The 23,619-nt window shown below is 46.6% G+C and overlaps 1 long non-coding RNA gene across 1 annotated transcript in view; it reads left to right on the top strand.

Moving 5' to 3' along the window:
* Positions 1–23,619, top strand: part of LOC121006142 — a 978,004-nt gene that overhangs the window by 756,987 nt on the left and 197,398 nt on the right. The gene's annotated exons all lie outside the window — the stretch shown is intronic.

Here is a 23,619-nt window from a genome sequence, read left to right as displayed (position 1 = left end):
CTTGTACTAACTTTGTCTACATTTGCTGAAGAGAGACAACCCCTTTAAATACCAAACTGCATCCATGAGGGGCTAGAGGTCATCGTTGTGATATATTCCTGGTAATGCTGAGCTCATCTTCCTTTACATCAGGGATGCTTAACCTGTGGCCCTCCAGCTGTTGCAAAACTACAATTCCCAGCATGCCCTAATAGCTATAGGCTGTCCAGACATACTGGGAGTTGTAGTTTTGCAACAGCTGGAGGGCAATAGTTTGGGCAGCCCTGCTTTACACCCTTCCAAATCAAAGCAGGCTGGCTCCTGGACATTGTTCTACCTAGGTGCCTTGACCTGGATCTTTGGCCAAAAGTATGTGGACATCCAACCATCACATCTGTTATACCATACGATACTCTGTGTATACAACATGACGTTCCTGCAGAGCAGGAGCTGAGGACACAAATGCTTAGAAAGATCCATGTTTATTTCTCCTGTTGCTTTCACTTTTTTTTTTTCTACATAAAAACGAATGTTGTGTGTGATCTTCTTCCTGCAGAGATATGAATTCCTTGGTGCCACCTATTAGAAGATGTCCGCGGTGTTTACACTGGGCTAATGACACACCGAAATCTGTGAATTACAGAGCTGTACATGAGGATCCGTAAGCTTCCTAGAGAGCCCCGAGTATCTTCATGTTTCTTCAGTCTCCAGACCACCACGACTCGAGAGAGGTAACAGTGTCTGGTGATCACCTCCCACACTCCCCACATATGTGACAGCAGAAGAGTCGCCATGTCCCATCTTCCTAATATTCCCCCTGTCCCCCGAGTGACTTCTATTATGAGTAGACACGTTATGTGTGAAGACCCCGGCACTGGCGTTACCATAGTTCTTAAAGTTGTGTGAATTTCGAAGAAAATTACGAGGAGAAGCGGCAGACATGGAGTAACCTTTAGCAGCATAGTCTGTCTAGCAGTGTACAGGTATATAGCTGCTGCTATAGGTGTTCATATTAACAACTGCCCCCCCCCCTCCCAAATTGCAAATGCCCTATTACCAAACACCTCTTATAATCTTCAAGTGGTCAATATGAAGCACCATGGGTGGCTAATTTGTTTCACAGGGTGCTTTGTAATACTTCATTTCCCTTGTGGTGGTGCTACAAAGGAACCTTGCCGTTTCTTCCAAAGGTTGGGGCCCCAAATAGTAGAACAGACTATGATTGGGTGACCCTTTAATCATAAAGGGTTTGGCCAAAGCAGATATCCCCTTTAAGCAGGTATTAGGCTACTTTCACACTAGCGGCAGCCTTCTCCGGATCCTTGCTGCCGCTAGTGCACACGTGCCGCCGAAGGTCCGCTCCGGCCCCATTGACTATAATAGGGGCAAAAAGGTAACAATGTTTTGAACTCTTGACTTTCAGGCTCCATATCTCATCATCCACTACAGCTTCGAATGTGAGACTACCATCATTTTATAGACAATCATCTTGGCTATCTCATACATAAATTGGACTTGCAACTATTGCAGCGTCCCACATATGTGTGTAAATGGGACACTTTGAACATCTGTATTTGCAATGTATGGTATTTCCTATTATCTGGCTGGCAATGTCATTTACATCCATTCACCCCTAGGTGGTGCTGACACTACACTATATACAGCTTTGAGTGTGTCTATCTTAGAGCAGAATGTTAGTTGAAGTTAGTAGTTGGTGAGAGAAGGAGAAGCAAGTTCATGGAGTAGAGCAGGGCTGGCCAACCTGCGGCTCTCCAGCTGTGGTAAAACTACAACTCCCACCATGCCCTGCTGTAGGCTGATAGCTGTAGAAGACTGGTCATGCTGGGAGTTGTAGTTTTGCAACATCTGGAGAGCCTCAGGTTGGCCATCCCTGGAGTAGAGAAACAGGCTAAAGTCACCATGTAACTGTTTCCCTTTCCTCTGGGCCCTGATCAAGCCAGGAGAAGACAACCACAGCAACCAAGCACCAGACAGTGAGTCTATGTACAAAGATGCAGAGAGCCTAGCGAGGGTAACGGCTAGACTTAGCTCATGGACCTCATTAGCACAAGTGACCAGGGGTAGCTTTCCGAGTGCCTGGACACAAATGGACAGTTAGTGCGCAGAATTGTCCTTATCCACTACACAAGCCTTCCGGGTCATAGTGGAAAAAACTATTTATAAGAGTATCCTGCAAATAATGAAGCAGATGTGTTTGCCTGCCAGAAGGGAGATCGCCCTTAAAGGATAGCTCATAGTAACCAGATATATCAGCATACTTAGTACCAGAGTGCTATAGAGTGGATTACCACCAGGATCCTTGCCTGTAAAGTGTCTACTTTAAAAGGGACAACTCCTTTATTGACAACTGCCACTACCTGATAATAGGATTACACGCAAACGTATTATTATTTGTGCAATACAGAAAGCTTTCCATTGACTTACTGTACCAACTGTCCAGAGACTATCGATTTGCAGTAAATGTTCAACTGGTTTATAACAAACGACTCCTCATTCTTACTACTGCTACTCTCAATATCTGCACCTAACTGTGCTGGCGTCACGAACCAGGGGCCCAGCTGCAAAAGCACCTTACACCCATTACCATCAAGGCCACCTCAACTTCCATCTGGCTGGTGTTCCCTGTAACCGAGAGTGCCCCGAAGGATTTTGTGTTGTCTTCCTCATCACTGCACGCCGGCCCAGGAAGGCAACTGCTAACCGTGAGTACAAACAACTACTACCCCCATCGGCCCACCGTGATCCTCATGTGTTTTCCTCTGCGTGTCCCGGTCGCTGCACTATTTAGCATATGATTAGTTATGCAGATTCTTGTCATATGACGATATTGTCACTGTTTTGCTTTTGGGGGTAGGACATACTTTTTCTTCTTGTATACTACAAATTACAACCTGTTCTCACATTCCCTACTAGCTCAGTGGGTTATTAGGTTGATTCCCAAGCAAAGGGTCACTGGTTGGAATCCAGGAGCCGCCATGAAGAAGATTCCCCAAGAAAAGAGAAACAGAATCATCCAGCTCATCGATAGCGGTATCTCGTGTAAAATATAGGAGTGAAACTGGATCGCACATCGTCAATACTATGCTTGTATCTAATCACTGCTTCTCAGCATAATTAACATCGCTTCTCAGCGCAATTTACCGTATACCTACCCCTATGTTGCATGCTGTACATGAGGCATTAGTATACAATTTGATCAAAAACCATAGACCCACTCACCACGACAAGGTTTCCTCTTTGAATTGGACCCTACTCTAAATTTGGCGCAGCGCTGCGTGGCGACCACTGGCGCCACAGCACCACCCCAGCAGGCAGCGGGACCCAGCAGTCAAACAGTGCCCCCGCTGTCTGGAAAAGCCACCCTGGCACTGGGCCCCACCAACCCACCAGCACAGCACCAAAGCAACAATGGCCGCCACGCAGCACTGCACCATGTGAACAGGTGTGAAACTCACCTTATCACATACTCTTAGGAACTCCAACTGAGAGGAGGTAGGAATTTATACACCCTTATCTCACCCAAGAAAATTGCCAAACTGGATCATGTGAGTGCCAGGGCAGTTGGAAGAATACGAAATGAAGTCCGTCCATCCATTCCAAAGCCAAGAAGTGGATGTCCAGGCAAAATACGTCAACAAGTCGGCTCATCACAAGGTCTATCAGTTCTGGCATGACAAACAGTCATTTTGCAGTGGAGGTGGTATGCTTCATAATAGTCCATGCAAGCACCATGCGACGCGCATTACACAATTCTGCAAAAAGGTGAAGAAGCCTCGACTTATCATCATAAGACTCGAGTTTAGAAAAGTACAAACAGTGGACAGTAGAAGATTGGAAACGGGTGATTTGGAGCAATGAGACAAAAGTCAATAGACTGGGCTCTGATGGGTGCAAATGGGTCTGGAAGAAACAATCGAAATGGGGGCTCAAGAAATTAAAGGAACTGTCAAGTTTGCAGGAGGAAGCCTGATGATATGGGGTTGTTTCATAGCCAAAGTGTTGGATACTTGACTAGAATCAATGGTGGGCTCAATGCTGAGCTATATGTGAGTATCCTACAAGACGAGTTACTTCGTACACTCGAGTACTATGGGAATGAAAAGGACGACCTAATGTTCCAGCAGGACAACGACCTGAAGCATACGTCGAGATTGGCGAATAATTGGTTTAATGACAATGAAGTGAGGTGCTGGATTGGCAACCAGTCCCGGACATCAACCCAATCAAACACTTGTGGGGAGTAGGGTTGAGCGAACCCGAACTGTAAAGTTCGGGTTCATACCGAACTTTAGGATTTTTGGAGCCCGAACCCGAACATTTCAGTAAAAGTTCAGGTTCGATGTTTGGCTATTTTATGGCGCTTTTTGAAAGGCTGCAGAGCAGCCAATCAACAAGCGTTTAACTCTGCGCCCTTAGAAGCCATCACAGCCATGCCTACTAATGGCATGGCTGTGATTGGCCAGTGTAGCATGTGACCCCGCCTCTATATAAGCTGGAGTCACGTAGCGCTGCACGTCACTCTGCTGTTACTAGTGTAGGGACCGGATGCTGATGCTGTGAGGGAGAGAATAGGAAAGAATCTTTAATCAGAAGTGCTGTTTTGTTGGTGCAGTAGACAATCTTTTTACCCTGCCCTCAGCCCAATGACCCAGAAAAATAACTTTTATCTGTCTGTTAGTTAGATGGGCGGTGGCGGCGGTCATTTTATGCAAGTTCTGTGCAACAGCACAGCATATGTGCATTTGTGACAGTCAAATAGAAGCTTGAACTACAGCAAAATACACAGAACTACAGAAATACAGCTATCATTTTCTGAGTTTTAAAAAACACAATTTATGGGCAAAATACTAAATTTTACAGCCCTTGCTGCATCTGTCAGTTTGAGATACACGCTTTAGATACCGCTGTCATATTCTGTTATTAAAAAAAACACCCTTTTTGGGCAAAATACTTAATTTGCGGCCTTTGCTGCATCTGTGATTGTTAAAAACAAGCTTGAAAAACTTCAATAATTTTCTGGCTTTTAAAAAACACCCATTTTTGGCAATACCCTCCATCTGGGGCCTCTGCCGCATTAGTCAGTGTGCAATTTAAGCTAGAAATACAGCTATAATTTTCTGGGTTTTAAAAAATACCCATTTTGGGCAAAATACTCAATTTTACAGCCCTTGCTGCATCTGTCAGTGTGAGATACATGCTTTAGATACCGCTGTCATATTCTGTTATTAAAAAAACACCCTTTTTGGGCAAAAAACTTAATTTTGCAGCATCTGTCATTGTGAGATACACCCTTTAGATACTGTTCTATTCTGTTATTAAAAAAAACACCCATTTTGATCCTAAGTTTGAGAAATATGATGAGAGCTTCAAATAAGGGATGTTGCCCCGGTCGTGGTGCTGCTGGTGGAGCTCCTGTTGCAGGGAGAGGACGTGGTCGATCTGTGCCAGCTACACGCACAAGTGAAACCCCTTCCTCAGGTGCGAGAAGGCGACAGAACCTGCAGCAGTATTTGGTCGGGCCTAATGTGGCTCTACGAATGGTGAGACCAACAAGTACAGGTGATAGTAGATTAGTTGCTGACAGTGCCTCCAGTTCCTTCACATTGTCTCCCACCCGGTCCCCTGCTGAAAGTGCAGAGTTAGCACCTGCAGCCGATGTCCATCAGTCTTTCACCTCACCCCCTTGCAAATCAGCCAAGCAGTCTGAGCCCCAAGCCATGCAGCAGTCTTTTCTGCTTTTTGATGACTCTGTTAGCAGGGTTTCCCAGGGCCATCCACCTAGCCCTGCCACAGAAGTGGAAGAGATTGAGTGCACCGATGCCCAACCACTTATGTTTCAAGATGAGTACATGGGAGGACCATTGCAGCACGTCTCGGATGATGACAAGGAAAACAGGTGCCAACTGCTGTGGCTTTCTGCAGACCGACAACGAGGGGGGCAGGGGTGAAGACTGGGTGGAAGATAATGTGGAGGACGATGAGGTCCTCAACCCAACATGGAATCAAGGTCATGCGAGTGACCTGTGTAGTTCGGAGGAAAAGGCGGTGGTCGCACAGAGCCACCAGCACAGCAGAAGAGGGAGCAGGGTGCAAATGCGGAGCAGCAGTCCTCTAGACAGTACGCCTGCTACTGCCCACCGCAGCAAGGGACCGAGCAAACCAAAGCCAGCTCCAAGGAGTTCCCTGGCGTGGCAGTTCTTCAGACAATGTGCTGACGACAAGACACGAGTGGTTTGCACGCTGTGCAATCAGAGCCTGAAGCGAGGCATAAACGTTCTCAACCTGAGCACAACTTGCATGACCAGGCATTTAAGTGCAAAGCACAAGCTGCAGTGGAGTAGACACCTCAAAAACCAAGAAAGGTGTCTGGCTCCTCCTGCTTCCTCTTCTGCTGCAGTCTCGGCCTCTTCATCCACCTCTGGAGTGACAGTGCCACCTGGCACCCCGCAAACAGAGGATCTGCCAGCAACACCAACACCTGGGTCACCAAGCATCTCCACAATGTCCCACGGAAGCGTTCAGCTCTCCATCTCCCAAACACTGGAGCGGAAGAGGAAGTACCCCCCTACCCACCCGCTATCCCTGGCCCTGAATGCCAGCATTTCTAAATTACTGGCCTTTGAAATGCTGTCATTCCGTCTGGTGGAGACGGAGAGTTTTAAAAGCCTTATGGCGGTGGCTGTCCCACAGTACGTCGTGCCCACCCACCACTACTTTTCAAGGCGAGCCATCCCTTCCCTGCACAACCAAGTGGGGGACAAAATCAGGTTTGCACTGCGCAACGCCATCTGTGGCAAGGTGCATCTAACTACGGATACGTGGACCAGTAAGCACAGTCAGGGCCGTTATATCTCCATACGAGCACACTGGGTAAATGCAGTGGCGGCTGGGCCTGAGGCGGATAGCAGTTTGGCGCATGTCCTTCCACCACCGAGGATTGCAGGGCGCTTCAGTTTTGCCTCCTCTTGCTTTCTCCTCCTACTCTGCTTCCTCATCCTCTACCAGCTCCTCATCCGGTCAGCGTAACACCTTCACCACCAACTTCAGCACAGCCAGGGGTAAACGACAGCAGGCAGTTTTAAAATGTATCTGTTTGGGGGACAAACCCCACACCGCGCAGGAGCTGTGGACGGGCCTTGAACAACAGACCGATGAGTGGTTGGTGCCAGTCAGCCTCAAGCCCGGCCTGGTGATGTGCGATAATGGACGAAATCTTGTAGCAGCTCTGGGACTAGCCGGTTTGACGCACATCCCTTGCCTGGCGCATGTGCTGAATTTAGTGGTGCAGAGGTTCCTTAAAAATTTCCCCGATATGTCAGAGCTGCTGCAGAAAGTGCGGGCTGTCTGTGCGCGCTTTTGGCATTCTCACCCTGCTGTTGCTCGCTGCAGCGTAACTTCGGCCTTCCCGCTCACCGCCTCATATGCGACGTGCCCACAAGGTGGAACTCCACCTTGCACATGATGGCCACATGATGGCCACATGATGGCAGCAGCAGGCGATAGTGGAGTTTCAGCTGCAGCACGCACGGGTGAGTCGCTCGGCGGAACAGCACCACTTCACCACCAATGACTGGGTCTCCATGCGAGACCTGTGTTCCTTGTTGCGCTGTTTCGAGTACTCCACCAACATGGCCAGTGCCGATAACACCGTTCTCAGCGTTACTATCCCACTTCTATGCCTCCTTGAAAAAACGCTGCTGGCGATGATGGAAGAGGATGTGGCACAGGAGGAGGAGGAGGAATCATTTCATAGGGTTTCCGGCCAGTCATTCACAAGTGGCTCCGAGGGTGGGTTCCTGCACCCACAAACGCCAGGTACACAATTGTCCAGCCAGGGCACAGTTCTGGAGGATAACGAGGTGGAGGAGGAGGAGGAGGAACCATGTTCCCAGCAGGGTGGCACCCAAACCAGCTCATGGCCATCACTGGTGCGTGGCTGGGGGGATACAGAGGACACAGACGATACACCTCCCACAGAGGACAGCTTTTCGTTGCCTCTGGGCAGCCTTGGACACATGAGCAATTACATGCTGCAGTGTCTCTGCAACGACCGCCGAGTTGCCCACATTCTAACTTGTGCTTATTACTGGGTGGCCACGCTGCTGGATGCCCGTTACAAGGACAACGTGCCATCCTTAATTCTGTCACTGGAGCGTGATCGGAAGATGCGTGATTACAAGCGCACGCTGGTAGACGCGCTGCTGGTGGCATTCCCACCTGACAGTGAAAGCACAAGGCGAAGGCAGAGGAGGAGGAAGAGGTCACCAATGGAGCTGGGGCATCACCAGCACCTCAGAAGGCAGGGGTAGCATGGCCGAAATGTGGAAAAGCTTTGTCAGCACGCCACAACAACCAGCACCACCAGCTGATATGGAACGTCTTAGCAGGAGGCAGCATTTCAGCGACATGGTGGAGCAGTATGTGTGCACACGCCTACACGTACCGGATGATGGGTCTGCCCCCTTCAACTTCTGGGTCTCCAAATTGGGCACATGGCCTGAGCTTGCCCTTTACGCCTTGGAGGTGCTGGCCTGCCCTGCAGCCAGTGTATTGTCTGAACGTGTGTTTAGCACGACTGGAGGGGGTTATCACAGGTTATATTTCCCAATGTTTGGGGGTGTACCCTAATTTAAAAAAATAAAAATAAATTTAAAACCAAAAACCAGTGTAGGCTACCTCCTCCTCCTCCACTTCCACCTACACCGCCACATCCACTGCCTCCTCAACCTCCTACTCCATATGGACCTCGTCCTCCTAGATCAAGATTATTATTTTTTATGTTTACGTATTTTATGTTATTTAAAATCATTTTCCTATCCACATTTGTTTGCAGAGCACTTGCCATCCTCTTAACCACATTTTGGTGGCATTTTCAGCCCTCTAGCCCTTTCCACGACCTTTTTAGAGCCATTTTAGTGCTCAAAAGTTCAGGTCCCCATTGACTTCAATGGAGTTCGGGTCCAGTTCGGGTCCCGAACTAGAGCTTTTTTGTGAAGTTTGGCCGAACCCGTCAATCCAGGTGTCCGCTCAACTCTAGTGGGGAGTGTTGAAGAAAAAGCTGGATTCATACCCAAGTGAGTCGACCAATGTGTACCAACATTGGGAACCTGTAGAAAAGACCTGGGATCAGATTTCGGTCGAGACATGCTTGAATCTGATCGAGAGCGTACCCAGAAGGATTCAGGCAGTCTGGAAAGCCAAAGGTGGATTTACGATATAATAAAAATTTAAATTTAGAATTTTAGGAGCAAAACAGTAGCAATGCAGTTACATGACAAGAATCTGCGTAACTAATCATATGCTAAATAGTTGCAAGTCCAATTTATGTATGAGAGAGCCAAGATGATTGCCTATAAAATGATGGGAGTCTCACATTCAAAGCTGTAGTGAATGGTGAAATATGGAGCCTTAAAGTCAAAAGTTCAAAACATTGTTGCCCTTTTGCTTGTCAGTGTATAGGCAAAACTGACTGCCTACCTATGGGGTTTTGAAAACCCTGGCAATCATCTGATGTCACCAACAGACGTTGCACCCAGCCATGTATTTTCCCTGCAGTGGCCACTACTGGGGACATGGCATGCATTGAAATATATGGGCAACCATGCACTATCTCTTTCTTAGCAGCTCTCTATTCTCTGCTTTGGTCAGTAGGGGTATGGGGGAGGTTTCAAGCAGACTCATTTGGATAAGATCAATATGCCCTTATATTTACTTGCCTATAATAGTGTAGTGTCCCACTTATGTGTGTATGGGCCACTCCAAATTGCTATATCCCTTTCATGTCATCTTGCACTAATCACTGTATTTTCCTTTGTCAATGCTGCTAAATTCCTGCTACAGGCTGGTGAAATGCATTACACATTACCAACACTAGAGATCACTATAACATAATTTATATAGGTCAGCCACAGGAAGTTAGAGAGGAGATTAGGAGTAAGGAGTTAGGAGGAGAGGAGACAGAATGGTCTCTGTTCTCCTGGGCCTTGCCCGGGAGGTAAGCTCCTTGAACTTTTGGAATCCAAAAGCAGGATTTAGTAATCCTACATTGTAGAGTCAAGGCCAGGCACTACTTGGACTATAGTTCAGACAACCTTTTCAAAGAATGGAGCAGAGAGTTTGCCTGCCATGAGGGAGACCGCCCTTGGGTTGTATACTATTAGCACCAGAAGATCCATATTATGCACTTGAATTTACTGGATTAACTTGAAAAATAATATATATAATATAATGTGGAATTCTGAGTCATATATGTGTGCGGCGCATGTTTTTGGTGTTTTTCAGGTAACGGCAAGGAGATCCACAGCACCTAGCAAGTCTAAAGTTGAGGCAGACTTTTATTAGAGCAGTGGTGAATGCAGTGTCCCACTTATGTGTGTATGGGCCACTCCAAATTGCTATATGCCCTTTCATGTCATCTTGCACTAATCACTGTATTGCTAAATTTCTATTACAGGCTGGTGAAATGCATTACACACTACCAACACTAGAGGTCACTATAACATCATTTATATATGTCAGCCACAGGAAGTTAGAGAGGAGATTAGGAGTGAGGAGTTAGGAGGAGAGGAGACAGACTGGTCTCTGTTCTCCTGGGCCTTGCCCAGGAGGTAAGCTACTTGAACTTTTGGAATCCAGAAGCAGGATTTAGTAATCCTACATTGTAGAGTCAAGGCCAGAGCAGAGAGTTTGCCTGCCATGTGGGAGACCGCCCTTGGGTTGTATACTATTGGTACCAGAGGATCCATATTAATTGCAAGACTGAATAGCCAGAGCAAGGTCAGGAACAAAGTAAAGCATCATCATCACTACTGCATAAGTTAACCTGAAACTTACATACATCACCACAAAGAGCCTACTATTTGGGATTTGCAGCTTTATCATCTTTACCAACTTCATGTAAGACAAAGTATGTCTATTGAATGCTACCTATTGAAAGACTACAACTGACCAGTAAAAGTTCCTGTTTGGTTAAACTACTGCCTCTCTCATCATTCTACTCCATCTCCTAATTGCACCTTACTGTGCTGGCGTCACGAACAACTAGGGTCCCAGCCACCAAAGCACCCTAAGCGTACCCATTACCATCAAAGGCACCTCAACTTCCATCTGGCTGGTGTTCCCTGCAATAGAGAGTGCCCTGGAGGATTTAGTGCTGTCTTCCCTTCCATTGCACGTGGGCCCAGGGAGCTACAGAAAAGTTAGTACAACTACTGCACCCATTCGGCACATTATCACCACGATCACCGTGAACTCACTACGCCCCTGTGGCCCGGTCGTCGCAATAGCAATATTACAAGTGGAAGAAATAATGGATAATAGAGCAGAACATCTACTCTATATAGGGGCTCCCCCATAGCCTGTTCTGGTGCCTGGATTAAATTAGGAATTAGGTCTGATATTAACATACATTAGGGGTCTCATCCTGGACCTATATTAATATAGTGGTCTTGTTTGGGGTATGAATATATTTAGGGGGTCTGGTCTGGAGTTTGATATTGATATATGGGGACATTATATTTAGGGGAGTTTGATTTGGGGTCTGATATTAAAGGGATTCTAAATATATTTAAGGGGTCTGGTCTAGTATCTGATGGTAATATTGGGGGTCAAGGTAAATTTAGCCCTACTATATAAGCCACACCCTTCAAACTGGCCACTCCCATTTTAACCATACTCCGAGTCCTCAGCTGAAGTGTCACCCTGTGAAGGGTTCTCCTAGGTGTAATAAGAATTTCCTCACTGCTTTCCTCGACTGCTGGCTCATTACTGGAAATGTTCTGTATGAGCCGGAAAATCGCTGACGGCAAGAACGATGATTGCTCTGCACACAGCGCTCGGCTATGACAGTAATGAATCCAGTTGGGGAAACAACAACCACATGGATGTTTGCTTACCGGTGTGGCCTTGTGTCAGTCTTTACTGTAATTCTGCCATTCTGTTTCACCCTATTATGGGAGTACCGCTGAGAATATATACGGAAGCAGAGAAAATATACAAAATCTTTAATCTTAGAAGAATTTTTTCACAAAAACTTGATTATGATCTATGGGAACCTTGGGGAATAGCGCTTTCATAGGTTGAGATTTTTAAAAAAGGTTACAAACAGTAGCGTACATAAAGAACAGGGGAGTAAAGAGTCAGGCCCCTTTCAGGAGTTGCTTGACCTCACCACTGTCTTAACCTCAAACACGAGGTTCTGCTCTCTTTACCCCATTGTCCTCCATTTTCCACTTCCTCGTGGAAATGGAAGGGGCAAGACCAACCTGGAATGTTTTTTTGCGGACCATGTGCGGAACCATTCCTTTCAATGGGTGTGCAAAAAAATAAATAACGGAAGTTACCCCATGTGCATTCCGTTTCCATATGTCCGTTCCGCAAAAGAATAGAACGTGTCCTATAATTGTCCGCATTACGGACAAGGATAGTACTGTTCTATTAGGGGCCAGCTGTTCTGTTCCGCAAAATAAGGAATGCACATGGATGTCATCCGTATTTTTTGCGGATCCGTGTTTTGCGAACTGCAAAATACATACGGTTGTATGCATAGGCCCTAAAGCTGAGTTCACATGTCTGTTTATTGTTCCGTTCTTCTGATCCGTCACAAGAACAGAAAAAAAAAAGGGATCCTGAGCATCAGTCATCCACACTTGGCATCCATTTCAGCCTTTTCCGTCTGAGATCCTTTATTTTAGGCGGGAAAAAAAAAAGTCCTGAATGCAGATCAAGTCCAAATGTGCAAAACTGATGCTCAGGATCCGTTTTGTTCTTTATTTTTCTGTTCTTCTGACGGATCAGAAGAACAGAAAAATAAATGGTGATATGAACTCAACCTAACCTGCATGTGATGACTACGGAGGTGGATTTCTGTGTATATATATATATATATATATATATATATATACACTGCTCAAAAAAATAAAGGGAACACAAAAATAACACATCCTAGATCTGATTTAATTAAATATTCTTCTGAAATACTTTGTTCTTTACATAGTTGAATGTGCTGACAACAAAATCACACAAAAATACAAAAATGGAAATCAAATTTTTCAACCCATGGAGGTCTGGATTTGGAGTCACACTCAAAATTAAAGTGGAAAAACACACTACAGGCTGATCCAACTTTGATGTAATGTCCTTAAAACAAGTCAAAATGAGGCTCAGTAGTGTGTGTGGCCTCCACGTGCCTGTATGACCTCCCTACAATGCCTGTGCATGCTCCTGATGAGGTGGCGGACGGTCTCCTGAGGGATCTCCTCCCAGACCTGGACTAAAGCATCTGTCAACTCCTGGACAGTCTGTGGTGCAACGTGACGTTGGTGGATAGAGCGAGACATGATGTCCCAGATGTGCTCAATTGGATTCAGGTCTGGGGAACGGGCGGGCCAGTCCATAGCATCAATGCCTTCGTCTTGCAGGAACTGCTGACACACTCCAGCCACATGAGGTCTAGCATTGTCTTGCATTAGGAGGAACCCAGGGCCAACCGCACCAGCATATGGTCTCACAAGGGGTCTGAGGATCTCATCTCGGTACCTAATGGCAGTCAGGCTACCTCTGGCGAGCACATGGAGGGCTGTGCGGCCCTCCAAAGAAATGCCACCCCACACCATTACTGACCCAATGCCAAACCGGTCATGCTGGAGGATGTTGCAGGCAGCAGAACGTTCTCCACAGCGTCTCAAGACTCTGTCACGTCTGTCACATGTGCTCAGTGTGAACCTGCTTTCATCTGTGAAGAGCACAGGGCGCCAGTGGCGAATTTGCCAATCTTGGTGTTCTCTGGCAAATGCCAAACGTCCTGCACGGTGTTGGGCTGTAAGCACAACCCCCACCTGTGGACGGCGGGCCCTCATATCACCCTCATGGAGTCTGTTTCTGACCGTTTGAGCAGACACATGCACATTTGTGGCCTGCTGGAGGTCATTTTGCAGGGCTCTGGCAGTGCTCCTCCTGGCACAAAGGCGGAGGTATCGGTCCTGCTGCTGGGTTGTTGCCCTCCTCCACGTCTCCTGATGTACTGGCCTGTCTCCTGGTAGCGCCTCCATGCTCTGGACACTACGCTGACAGACACAGCAAACCTTCTTGCCACAGCTCGCATTGATGTGCCATGCTGGATAAGCTGCACTACCTGAGCCACTTGTGTGGGTTGTAGACTCTGTCTCATGCTACCACTAGAGTGAAAGCACCGCCAGCATTCAAAAGGGACCAAAACATCAGCCAGGAAGCATAGGAACTGAGAAGTGGTCTGTGGTCACCACCTGCAGAACCACTCCTTTATTGGGGGTGTCTTGCTAATTGCCTATAATTTCCACCTGTTGTCTATCCCATTTGCACAACAGAATGTGAAATTGATTGTCACTCAGTGTTGCTTCCTAAGTGGACAGTTTGATTTCACAGAAGTGTGATTGACTTGGAGTTACATTGTGTTGTTTAAGTGTTCCCTTTATTTTTTTGAGCAGTGTATATATAGTGCATTTACATTGCCATCACTCTTACCCATAAGGACTTGTCTGCCGGCAGGTGATTTTGTTTACATGGCACGATCTGCTGCCTGTAAACAATCACTTTTGCGTGTTCACAAAGATTCGTCGTGTAATCGGCGGCATCTTTCCACTGCCCAATCATCGCTAACGAGTGTTTACATGAACGCTAGTTAGCGATAATCTGTGCGATTCTCGGCCCATGTAAAGGGCCCTTAAAGAGGTTCTCCAGACTTTTTCATATTGATGACCTATCCTCAGGATAGGTCATCAATGTCAGCTCGGCGGGGGTCCGACACCTGGCACCCCCGCCGATCAGCTCTCGGTGGAGACGACACGCTCTGTGCACACGTACCCTCTGCCTTCTCTCTTCCTGTCGGCTGCTGCATATCTATGGGACAGCAGCAGCGGACAGGATGAGAGAAGGGAGATGGCACTTGTGCATAGCAAGTGTCGTCTCCTCAAACAGCTGATCGACGGAGGTGCCAGGTGTCTGACCTCCGCCGATCCGATATTGATATGAAAAAGCCTGGAAAACCCCTTTAAGTACCAGTACGTTCTGCATTGCACAGGCAGTTACATGAGTCTTGTATACAGTGAAACCTCTCCAGAAAACCACCTCTTTGAGGTGAATACCCTCTTATTCAGACCAAGTTCCACCATGTATCATGCATGTTGGCCATCTTCTTTGAGAAGACAACTTTTCAATGCCATTTTGAGCGATTGTCTAAAAAAAATGATTTGACTTCAATTGGTCCGTGGTCTGCATTTTCTATCTTTTTGCAGAACAGATCATCTGTCTGCTTTCTGCAGTCTGTTTCGCAAAAAGATAGAATATGTCCTCAAAACGTGGACAGTGGACCCATTGAAGTCAATGGGTCAGCAAATCAAATAAAATGCAGACCACAAAACGGACACCGTCCAGTGCATAGTGCCTAAAGGAATTGTTCTCTTTGAACATCACCCAGGCCATATAGAGATAACGGAGGGGAGATTTAGGCCTCTTTCACACGGCCGTTGTCCCGCCGTGGCCGTATTGCGGCCCGCATACGGTGGGCGAGCAAAACACGGGGCACTGGCCGTGTGCATTCCGCATCACGGATGCAGACCCATTCACTTGAATGGGTCCGCAAATCCGGAGATGCAGTGCGGAACGGAAGCACTACAGAGTGATTCTGTGGGGTTCCGTGCTTCCATTCCGCAAAAAAATAGAACTTGTTCTATCTTTTTGCGGAACGGACGGATCACGGACCTCATTCAAGTGAATGGGTCAGCGATCCGCATGCGGCTGGCCCACGGTCGGTGCCCGCGCATTGCGGACCTCAATTTGTGGTCTACAGCATGGCGGGTCAACAGCCATGTGTAAGAGGCCTTACTCTGCTGCAAGCTGTCTTTCACTGTGGATTGATGCTGCAGGAACAGTGGGTGACCTCTTGTCGCATGGGGACATGCTCAGCAAAAAAAAAAATGAACCGCACTTGAGTTTATAGGCTGTAACATTTTATCAGGGTCAGCACCGCCCAATATTTTATAAATCCATGCTGCTACTTCAGGTAACGAACAATATAACTGCACCATGCCAGGTACTAGGAGCCGCATACAGCTTTAAAGGTTGTGACTGCCCCCTGGTGGTGAAACTAGGTACTGCCATGATTGTTTCTACTGTAGATGAAGAGGAGCAGGGGGGCATGTGCTGCTATTATCACAATGGTGGATGAAGGGGCGGAATATTTATGACAATGCACAACCTTCTTCGTTGAATCAATGAGACTATAGGAAACCGAAGGCGTGAGGGTCTGATTTTCTCAGCATCCTACTCAGTAGGAGGTGGGTGAAATGTCCCTGTTTTAAGTGGATCACAATGTGAGGGGTGAAATGCAGCTGAGTCAAGGAGAGCATCCCACGCTCGCACTACGTGGGAGTACAGCAGACAGCGAAGCTCCGACACAATCGCATCTCTGGATTGTCAGTGCTTCTGCTTCTCTATCCAGACTGCGGCAAGCGTTAAACAAGCGCAGGCAATGGAGGCACAGCTTGGGCCAGAACAGGTCACTTTCTTCTCTCCTGACTTTTATCCTTTGAGAAGTAATTCTGAGCTTTGCCACTTAGAACTCAGCATTTGGCAGTTCCTCTGTTATTCCTCCTGAAAAAAGAAATAAAATTATTAATAAATTGACAAGTGGGCGTTACCAGCTGGTGTCCAATCCGTGCCGAATGTGTGTGGAAACCACCTTTTTGACTAGGGGAACAATAACACCCATCAATTTATTCAGACATATTCAGGAGGAATAACAGAGGAACGACAAAATGCAGAGTTCTAAGCAGATACCCCAGAATTGTTATTTCATGTGGGATACATTTACTAAACCGACATGACCGGAGCGCTCACAAGCTCTATTTCAAGTGCCTACAGAAGGGAAGCACGCAGCATGCTCATGTATTATCTGATTCGATCTCCTCGCCCACATCCAATAGACTGAGGCTACAGGTTCTCATCTTCATTGATTATCATCCTTGTATCCACAACCCCAAAAAGGACAGAGACTAAAAAAAAAAATTTAATTGTGGGATTTTGCATGTGAATCAGAGTGTTTCTATTCACTCACGGTAAGCAGGGATCTTGAAACGGTGAGAAATGAAAGATTATTAGAAAGTTGCAGAATTTTTCACTATACGAAGGATTAAGTGATCTGTAATAAAAGTGAAAATACAGAATCACGTGTCAGGTCACCGGACATCCTAGGTGAAAGGCAAAGGGTTATAGGGATCTATTCAAGTATATGGTGTATATGTACATTCATTGAGAAATAAAATAATAAAATACCGGACCAAGAAGGAGTTGTTGGAATTGGATGAAACTTTCTATGTGTGAATGTAATGAGGATATATGGAAGTGATTACAATATTAGAGGGAAGGAGAAGTTTATTGGGGAAAGCGGTAAAAATTATAAGGAGGCTCTAGGACCCTGTGGGGCCTCCTCTAGCCTGGATACAGGATGAGATACAGTTGGGCATATACGTTCCATATGGTGTCCTTCAGCACATTTGCCCACAGATGTTGAAGCTGGGCCTGTAGATCCTGCCCACTCGTAGGTGGGTGAAGTTGGCACCCAGAAGGTCCCATAAATGTTTGATTGGCTATAAGGCTCCATTCACACGTCCGCAATGTGTTTTGCGGATACACGGAGTCACGGATCCGCAAAACAAGGGAAAGCATAATGTGCGTTCCGCATTTTGCGGACCGCACATTGCCGACATAATAGAATATGCCTGTTCTTGTCCGCAATTGCGGACAAGAATAGGACATGTTCTATTTTTTTTGCGGAAACGGAAGCACGGATGCGGAAGTGCGGATCCGCAAATGTGGATGCGGACAGCACATTCCGTCCCCATAGAGAATGAATGGGTCCGCACCCTTTCCGCAAAATTGCGGAAAGGATGCGGACACATTTTGCGGACGTGTGAATGGAGCCTAAATCTGGTGACCGGGCAGCCAAGGTGGTGGTGTAATCTGGAGGAGACATTCCTGGTAAACCCTTGCTCTGTGTGGACGAGCATTACCCTGTCAAAAAATACCAGTGGAAAGAGCACCTATGGCATCAGGATGTCCCGCACATATCGCTGAGCTGTTAATGTCCCTCGTAGCCCTACTAGGAGTAACCAACTGACATATATGATGTCTCCCCAGATCATCACACCGACATGGGGCAGTGTGTTGCTCCACAGCAAAGGCAGGACTGAAGCGCTGACTACGAGGCCTCTATATTGGAACATGACCATCGTCTGATCCCAAACAGAACCTGGATTCATCACGAAAGATGATATACAGTTGCAAGAAAAAGTATGTGAACCCTTTGGAATGATATGGATTTCTGCACAAATTGGTCATAAAATGTGATCTGATCTTCATCTAAGTCACAACAATAGACAATCACAATCTGCTTAAACTAATAACACACAAAGAATTAAATGTTACCATGTTTTTATTGAACACACCATGTAAACATTCACAGTGCAGGTGGAAAAAGTATGTGAACCCCTAGACTAATGACATCTCCAAGAGCTAATTGGAGTGAGGTGTCAGCCAACTGGAGTCCAATCAATGAGATGAGATTGGAGGTGTTGGTTACAGCTGCCCTGCCCTATAAAAACACACACCAGTTCTGGGTTTGCTTTTCACAAGAAGCATTGCCTGATGTGAATGATGCCTCGCACAAAAGAGCTCTCAGAAGACCTACGATTAAGAATTGTTGACTTGCATAAAGCTGGAAAGCGTTATAAAAGCATCTCCGAAAGCCTTGCTGTTCATCAGTCCACGGTAAGACAAATTGTCTATAAATGGAGAAAGTTCAGCACTGCTGCTACTCTCCCTAGGAGTGGCCGTCCTGTAAAGATGACTGCAAGAGCACAGCGCAGACTGCTCAATGAGGTGAAGAAGAATCCTAGAGTGTCAGCTAAAGACTTACAAAAGTCTCTGGCATATGCTAACATCCCTATTAGCGAATCTATGATACTAAACAAGAATGGATTTCATGGGAGGATACCACAGAGGAAGCCACTGCTGTCCAAAAAATACATTGCTGCACGTTTACAGTTTGCACAAGAGCACCCGGATGTTCCACAGCAGTACTGGCAAAATATTCTGTGGACAGATGAAACCAAAGTGGAGTTGTTTGGAAGAAACACACAACACTATGTGTGGAGAAAAAGAGGCACAGCACATCAACATCAAAACCTCATCCCAACTGTGAAGTATGGTGGTGGGGGCATCATGGTTTGGGGCTGCGTCAGGGCCTGGACGGATTGCTATCATCGAAGGAAAAAAGAATTCCCAACTTTATCAAGACATTTTTCAGGAGAACTTAAGGCCATCTGTCCACCAGCTGAAGCTCAACAGAAGATGGATGCTGCAACAGGACAACGACCCAAAGCATAGAAGTAAATCAACAGTAGAATGGCTTAAACAGAAGAAAATACGCCTTCTGGAGTGGCCCAGTCAGAGTCCTGACCTCAATCCGATTGAGAGACTGTGGCATGACCTCAAGAAAGTGATTCACACCAGACATCCCAAGAATATTGCTGAACTGAAACAGTTCTGTAAAGAGGAATGGTCAAGAATTACTCCTGACCGTTGTGCACGTCTGATCTGCAACTACAGGAAACGTTTGGTTGAAGTTATTGCTGCCAAAGGAGGTTCAACCAGTTATTAAATCCAAGGGTTCACATACTTTTTCCACCTGCACTGTGAATGTTTACATGGTGTGTTCAATAAAAACATGGCAACATTTAATTCTTTGTGGGTTATTAGTTTAAGCAGACTGTGATTGTCTATTGTTGTGACTATTGTTGTGTCATTCACGACACCACTGCAAAGGTGACGGTGGCTGGTAATCAATGTCAGGACTTGTAATGGGCACAACAACGCCAATGTGTAATGAAGGTACCGCCTGTGTCTGGATGGTGGACAATGAAACGGATGGAGCTGCTCATGCCTGTTGGTGGATCAAACAATCCTCTCTACTGGTCGTCTGTCTGGACCCTGTTCATTGTGTGCATGCCCTTATGTAACCACTGCTCCCAACACCTAGGGCAGAATGGCCTAGAAGGGGGGCAGCCTGTCGAAAGGAACATCCTGCTACTCTCTGTCCAATGATGAATTCCCTCTCAAAGTCTGTCGACTGGGCAAAATATCTGAGTGCATCATAGAGACATGTCGAGCAGTCAACAATCTCTCACCAGGAGGTACACTACCCAAAAGTAGCCTCTGAGACATTTTTATTTATTTATTATAAGACAGCAGGGAAAGCACTTTTCTGCCCTCTTGTGGCAAAACCCAGTATCTAATCCGTCCACACCTGTATTCATGCTTATCTGCCTGAATCATAACTGCATGCCAAGTTTTGCAGCAATCCAACATTTCTATCTGGGTGCGTTATTTAAAAAAATAATCTTTGTCAATGATTGTATTTCAATTGGTAGGTGACCACACAGCCGCGAACAGGGGTTTCATGGCATGGGATCACCCAGGGTGACCACACTTCAGAAAACAGGGGTTCTGTGCCTTGAGATCAGTGCACAAGGCAATGAATGGAATGGCCCTTGGTTGGTTTAAAGGCTGCAGATAATAATGTGGTGCACACGGACCACCACTAAGGCAGCAGGTGCACTTCTTGCGTTAATCCCAGGAGTCACGTGATTACTGGGTGCCCCCTGTATGTCAGCATTAATGGCTCTTCTCAAGCCCAGCTCTACCATGCCACAATGTAAACTGACTGATTTCGGCAAAGCAAAGGACTGAAACCAGTGCAAGCAGGGGCGACTGGCAATAGATTCTACAGGGAATTTTCCCGGTGGGTCGATGCCCCACAAGACCACCCGAGCTCTTCTCACTGCCGCTGCCCAGGTGCATACTACGGGGGGCACTATAGGGGTCAATATTAGAGGAATTCCAGGCAGCATGCTAAGGCTGGGGCTACACAGCGACACTGTGCAATAAATCAAACATGGCTGGATTTCTTGCGACTGCCGCAGCAATCCCATTCATTTCTATTGGAACTCAGCGATCCTGGCCGTGAACAGTGTCGCTGTGTAGCCCTAGCCTGAATGTAGGGCTGGCTCCATGTTAATTGGAAACAGCTGGAGAAGGAGGAGGACAAAATGTGGCAGCTACTGATGGCCACCACAGAAGGACAGATCCTCGGGAGGATTTTGTGCTGCACTGTGGTATTTGGTTCTGTGGGATGGTATTTTGTGCCGCACTATGGTATTGCTAACCCTGCCAACTTCTATTGGCCCCATCTTCTGTCAATTTGGACCCACCTAAAACATTGGGGCCACTTTTAGGTTTTTCCAGGGCCGGACCCTGGCACTGTAAGGCCTCTTTCACACGGGCGTCATGTTTTGGCTCCGGAGGCGTCCCGGGTGCAATGTGGCAAACTCGCGCGAGTAGGTTTCATTTTCAGTCAGTTTTGACTGCGATTGCGTTACGTTGTTCAGTTTTTATCGTGCGGGTGCAATGTGTTTTGCACACGCGTGATAAAAAACTGAATGTGGTACCCAGACCCGAACTTCTTCACAGAAGTTCCGGTTTGGGTTCAAGGTTGTGTAGATTGTAATTTTTTTCCCTTATAACAAGGTTATGCTTAGTACAAAAGGGCTGGAGGGGTTAAAAAAAATAATTTAACTCGCCTTAATCCACTTGTTCGCGCAGCCGGCATCTCTTCTGTCTTCATCTGTGAGGAAAAGGACCTGTGGTGACGTCACTGCGCTCATCACATGGTCCATCACATGATCCATGGTTATAAGGGAAAATAATAATAATGATCGGGTCCCGATCATCTCCTAGCAACCTGTGCGTGAAAATCGCACCGCATCCGCACTTGCTTGCGATTTTCACGCAGCCCCATTCACTTCTATGGGGCCTGCGTTACATGAAAAACGCACAAAGAGGAGCATGCTACGATTTTCACGCAACGCACAAGTGATGCGTGACAATCATCGCTCATCTGCACCGCCCCATAGAAGTGAATGGGTCCGGATTCAGTGCGGGTGCAATGCGTTTACCTCACGCATTGCACCCGCGTGGAAAACTCGCCCGTGTGAAAGGGGCCTAAGGCATTATTAATAGATGTCATCGCTGTATATATATTTTTCAGATCAGCTGCTCTGTTGCCCCGCTGTGCCCCCTGTTCTGGTTCCATGCCCTGTATGCTAATATAGAGCATCAGTACAGGGAGGAAGAGATGCCAGCTTTTCTCAGGGGGCATCTCCTTCACCCTGGCCGTGACGCGCTTTACTGTGATTGAAGAAAACCTGGCATCTTCTCTCTTTACAGACGTGAGCTAATAGCATAACTAGAATGGGGGGCACAGCGGGGCAAAAGAGCAGTCGATCTGAAAAAAAAATATATAAAAAAGTAATTGAGCGATGACATCTACTAATAATGCCCTACAGTGCCAGGTACTTATATTGTAATGTCGGGTCCTCTTTAAGTTCCAATCCGTGCCCGAGCGCAAGTTTCAGCTTGACAGCAGGTCTAGTACCCGCAGCTACGATGAGTAAGTTTGCATCACTAGACCCACCGTCTACAAGGCCTGAGAGACTGATTACAGTCAAAGGTGTCAGAGGCTTCACCGAATGCCAGAAACCAGTTATCACAAAAAAGATGTCTGCCCTTAAAGGAAAACTCACATTGTGCTATGCCTAGTGAAGGGCCCCACGGGGGCAGTGCATGGCACTGGGAAGGTCTTTTTGGCGTGTCAGGAACCTGCACTAAGCGTAACACAATACCTTTTGGCAGGAGTTTTTTTCTAGTTACACAACCATTTTCTATCTACATTAAAGCTGGGCCCTAAATGCAAAATGACAATAAAAATGGTCCGATTTAAAAAAATAAATAAATCTGGGTCCAGAAATTATCCGCCGCAGATTTGCCGTAAATCACATGTGAATTTTGTCACAAAACTTGCTGCAGACAACTCAGTCCTAGACAATTGCTTATTTTACAATCACATGAACCAATACTCTATACATTTGATTAGGGTCATTGCCCGCCTAACGTGAACAGGCTGCATAAAAACGCCCCTTCTATGCAGAAGATAAATGATTGTGAATGTACGTGTGGAGGAGGGGCATCAATAACGAGGTAACTTTCGGATAATATGTGTTAGTCCATTTGATTATATTAGAACCTGCGTTGTAATGCAGACTGCAAATAACACTGCAGAGAAGCCTCCTAGGGCAGCGGCACACGGTGAGGCTACAACATTGAGACAATGTGTACTATTAGGGTACGACCACATGGTGCAGTGGTGGTGTCACGGTTGTGACGTGGTCGTGCTGTGTTAAAGGACCGCACCTTTGAAAGGGCAACAGCGGGCTCTAATAATCTAATGAAAACCGCACTGTTCAGTAGGTCTGTATTGTCAACGGCTGCACCGTTCTATGGGCAACTGTGTGGCCATTACCCTCAATGAACAGTCATCTCTCATCAATCCTCTTACATGTCAGCGTGGTTTTTGGCTGCACCGTCTTAGCCGCTTCCTCTCTGTAGCACTGAACCCCGACAGCTCAAGTATATGCTGTGCACCTGTGACAGTGGGACATTGGTTCTCAACCGCTTAAGATTAAAAAAAAA

Source organism: Bufo bufo, chromosome 6 (assembly GCF_905171765.1).
Source record: "Bufo bufo chromosome 6, aBufBuf1.1, whole genome shotgun sequence".
NCBI classification, from domain to species: domain Eukaryota; kingdom Metazoa; phylum Chordata; class Amphibia; order Anura; family Bufonidae; genus Bufo; species Bufo bufo.
This window is presented reverse-complemented; position numbering and strand designations above follow the sequence as displayed.